At 34.4% G+C, this 5048-nt stretch overlaps 1 pseudogene; it reads right to left on the minus strand.

Annotated features, from left to right (window-relative positions):
• Positions 1–3908: 3908 nt before the first annotated feature.
• On the minus strand, positions 3909–4761 carry LOC132424356 (magnesium transporter NIPA2 pseudogene; annotated as a pseudogene).
• Positions 4762–5048: the final 287 nt, after the last annotated feature.

The following is a 5048-nucleotide window of genomic DNA, read 5'->3' on the forward strand; positions in this document are numbered from 1 at the left end:
TTTAAACATTTAAAATTATATAATTTAATCACATCTGTATCCCTTCTCATCGTTATGCAAATATATAGAAACTAGTGTTTCAAAATATGTTTTTTCACATTTTTTGCTATTTTAAAGAAAGTATTTTTTCTTAATCTAATTTTAATAAAAATTTAATATCAACCACATAATCCTTTACAATTTCCTTTTGAAATGTCTCTAGAAAAAATTTGTTGTTTCATTACCATATATTATGTTTTTGTATACTATAAAAAATTGCCAACTCTTCTCATGCATTCTTGTTTTTCAGTGATCTATGAAAGGCTTATATTTTCATATTTGTATGTACTCAAATATTGCAGAGTATTTCCAATTAGTGCCACATATCTTAAGTATTACAGTGAAATGTCTTTTGTTTGCTGTGTTTAAGAGCGGCATAGCATGGACTTATTTACAGTCTCAGAAAAGTTTCAGGGAAGGACTAGATATCAAATAGGTAGGACATATTTGGTTGGGTTTTAGTTTTCTTTAAATATACATACCTATTTTTTCCCTGTAGCCAAAATTGAACAATCTTTCCACTTAGCCTTTAGTGCACTTTGTTTCCCATTAGGCATAGCAAAATTTTTGGCTTAAGTACTCTAAAATGTATTTTTCTTAATTACACATAATAATTTTATTTCCAAAGCTTTTCTCTGTATTACATTCAATTGTAAAGCTGACTAAATAGTTGCACTGTGAAATTGACTACTTGGCCAATGAAGCAGAGCCTAATCTTTGGCATTCAAAGATAATTCTCTGTCCTGGCACAAAGTAGCTCTGTTGTATAAAGGTACTTTCTATTTTCCATAATGCTAGATGCTCAAAATAGAAAAAGTCATTTGTAGTTTGAATACAAATATATGTATCATTAGTAAAATAATTTTGTATATATCATCATTCTGTATTACAATGGTTAGAAGAAGGCATCTGTTTTATTGATTTAAAAGGGACTTTTAAAAATCTGTTTTCGTGTGTAAAAGACCTGTACTGTATTGACTGACACAATGAAAATGTCTAAAACTTAGGCAAACTCACCTATGTATATCTAGATATATATTTATCTATATAAAAATGGGATTTTAAAAATTTACTAGGCATAGCTTAGAAACCTATTTAAGAAATAGAAACAAAGGGTCAGTGCCTTTCTCATCTCTTAGCCATTTCTATAAATATATAATACTGTAATTAAATTTAGTCATTTTAAGTGACTTGGATACCACAGAGAATTGGATTGTCAAATCAGGCTCCCATGAATCAGAGACATTTCCCAACATCAAGCTTTACTAATCATTTAGGTATATGAGAGCTCAAGCTGCACAGGTAAAGCAGGGAGTCTGGGGCTGCCTTAGTTCATCTTCCAGGTCCTTTCTTTTCAGACCATCTTTGGCCCAGGTTAATAGATGAGGTTTCTACATAAGGCATGCACACCCAGGTGGAGCAATTTAGTTCATAAGACATTTCCATTTTACACTCAGATTGTTGTGTAGCTTACATGACGTTTTCCAGGAAAACATGAAGGTAAATCCAAAGATTCTAGATTTGTTTTCTTTAAGTAAGCCTAGCCAACCAGATGTATTCTATTAAAAGCTTTCCAAAGATAAGTCCTCCATTGCTGCCAAGACCAGTATGTTTGTCTTTAATATTCTTAACAGGAGATGAGTCTTGTAACCTGCCTTGTTTCCTTCTTTGCATTGCCCTTCCCTCTATAAAAGGATTACAGGTTTCATAGTCCAGCTGCTTAACCTTTTCCTTCCCGGTACTATATGAGGATTTTAAACTTTCCCTTTCACTCTCAGCAAACTACAAGGATGGCACTTAATGGCCAAGAACTGGCTTTATTCACTGTGTCACTGATTTATTTGTTGTTGTACATTTTTCAGTCAGTCAACATTTATGGATAGTTTGCTGTTTAATATAACTATTTACCATAATTGTCTTGAGCCCAATACAGATACTTTTTGCCCCTAAAGCAATTACGACTAGTCCATCAACCTCAATTAAGAGGAAATAAGTTAATATTTTAAATATGAATGATGTAGTTAAAAAGTTATGAAACATTCTGTAATAGGTGCTGATTATTTTTAAGTTTCCACTTCTATGGTACATTGATGAGAGGAAGCTACATTGAACAGGATTAATGTCAAAATGGAAAATAAAATAGAACTTTCAGCTGTTTAGCTATTATTGGTAATTTATTTGGTCAGGTTCAAACTCATCAGTGAAAGCAGTATTTTATATGGTTGCAATGAGAATATTGATAATACCTCTCCTATCCCCAAGATATTATGTCATATACTTTTCATAAATTATATCTGGCATGATACTGGACTGATTAAATTTTTCTTGAGATAATGCTGCATTATAAAAACTCCCAAAATATCAGTAGCTAGAAGACAAGCATTTATTTCATACTTAGAGGTATGCATGTTGGTTCAGATTAAGCCCATCTCATCTGGGGTCAGCTGGATACATCTGTGCTGGGCTGGGCTCCAGACTTTGAATTGAGTCCAAGTCACCTCCATGTTATCTTCATTGTGGGACCGTGGCTGAAAGTGGAATCCAGGCTGAAATTGCCACATTAACCTGGGGCCTGCTTTTTCATGGCAGGAGCAAAAACTCCAAAAGGACTAAGTGAAACTGGCCATGTCTCTTACAGCTTTATTTCACAACCTGACCCACTTTTACTTCTGTCTTCTTTCCATCTGCCAAAGTAAGTCTCATGTTTAGTCAATGAGGTATGTGAAAGAATAATGAACTCACGAGGAAGCTGTGATTGAATTGGATAGAACAGGAATAATTTGGGGCAAATAATATAGTCTATCACAAACAGCAGTGGATAGCCTTTTTCCCCCCAAAGTTTCAATACCAAATAAAATGCAAGTTCATCAGTGAAGAGGCTTTAGCCTAATAGTATATTTCAAACTTTTACAAGTTTTATTTCACCAGTGAGGAGGTAAAGTATTTGTTTGTTTATTCTTAAAATTGCTATTAGTTCACTTAGTTCTTGGTGAAGGAGTCAACATTTAAAATATCTCTAGAGTAATAAAATGCGAATAGAAATAGAAACCAACCATGCACTGAGGTCATGTTTGTGACCTACTCTGCCATAGTTATAAGAGAGGTTATTGCTCTTGTTTTAAATTGGGAAACCTGAAGATGATTTCCTTTAGAGAATTTTATTTGAGGACTGTTTAGTTTTCTTTCGCTAACAAATTACCATAAATGTAGTGGCTTGAAACAGCATCTTTTATTAACTCACAATTTTTATAGATGAGAAGTACAGGCAGGGTCAACTGGGTCTCTGCTTAGTTTCTCATAGGGCCAAAGTCAAGATGTTAAGTCAAGATGCTAAGTTCTTACCTGGAGGCTCGGGGGAAGAATTTTATTCCAGACTTATTTTATTCCAGATTCAGGTTTTTGGCTGAATTCAGTTTCTTGTCATTGTAGGACTGAAGTCCCTGTTCCCTTTCTGGCTGTCAGCCAGGAACTGCTTTCTGTTTCTAGATGTCACGTTCATTCCTTTTCATATGCTCCCTCCATTTTCAAACCAGCATTTGCCCGGTCAATCTTTCATGTGCTTTGAATCCCTCTGACCTCATCTGTCAATAGTGAGAAAACTCTCTTCTTTTAAAGGGCTATGTGATTAGATTAGCACCACCTGAATAATTTCTCTTTTTTATGGTCAACTCCTCTGTAATCTTACCTACATCTGCAACATCTTTTTTTCCATGTAATATAACGTAATCATGGGACTGACACCTAGAGGTAAAGGTCATGGGGGACATCTTAAAATTCTGCTTAACACAGGAAAATCCTTTTTCAGACACATTTGATATTCAAATTCATTTACTAGCAGAATTACAAATTAGCCTTTTAAATATTTTTCCTCATAAAACTATCAGATTTCCATTTCTCTAGGGATTTTCTCCAGTTTGCTGTTCAATGACACCAGTTAAGTTTTCTTCATTATTATTAAGAATTGCATATATATTTAAGAGATTGTCATTCATTACTTTTTCATCTCTTTGAAAAGACATAGCCTGACGTAGTAGATGAAAACTAACATCTTTAAAGGCACAAAAGTATTAAACATTTTTCCCACAAAGTTGTAGACACTCAAAGTACTATCAACAGGCATATCTTGTCACTCCTCAAAAATAAGAGCTGAACTAGTTAAAATTAATGTTGTAAAGAATACCTAATATAATAGAATCACTATAGAAGTGTTGAATATATCCAGGGCCCTATTTAGATAATTAATTAATCTATGTGCATTACACAGACTATAAAGCTTAGCAGAAGAAGCCAATCCAGGGGATGTCCAGTACAGACTTTCCCACAAAAAAGTTATTTAATCATAATGCCCAGGCCTTTAAAATAGGATACTGAAAATGCTCCAATTAAAGAGCATATTGTTTTACAGATGTTGCTGTGTCTAGAGCAAGATCCTACAGCAAAGGTTAATATCAAGAGCACAATGATGATAAATTCTTCAAAAAATACCAAACCCAAATCAATTAATTTGTGAGACATTGTATTAAAGTCTCTGTTCTCTCTTTTTTGAAGCATGAATGAAGTAACTGAAGATCCAAGGCAGCTTAAGGAGTACTCAGTTTTCCCATGAAGATTTAGTCTTTTGTTTAGAAAGTATGAAGAAAAATAGCACTTACTGTGATCCGAGGAACTTCTACAATAATCACTAATACAGCTTTTGTAAATATAAGTAGCTAAGTTGGCCATCTGTACAATATCTAGAGGCCACCTACATGCCATGTCATGTGACTGCCTCAATGTTTAAGCCAGTGATGGGATGGTGAATCCTTCTTGGGCTTCAAATCTCACTGCCCAGCTCCTATTGATATCAGTCTAGCTTGCTGCAACCATTCTTTAAGACATACATGGATACTCTGAATTGGAATAAATATCAGGTCTTCTGTAGTCAAAGAGCCATAGGCTCTCCCATCCTCATACTGGTCATCCAATGCCAGGTGCAGATGTTGAGACTACAGCCAGCCATATGTACCACC

The sequence above is a fragment of the Delphinus delphis genome, chromosome 4 (genome assembly GCF_949987515.2).
Source record: "Delphinus delphis chromosome 4, mDelDel1.2, whole genome shotgun sequence".
In the NCBI taxonomy this organism is placed as follows: domain Eukaryota; kingdom Metazoa; phylum Chordata; class Mammalia; order Artiodactyla; family Delphinidae; genus Delphinus; species Delphinus delphis.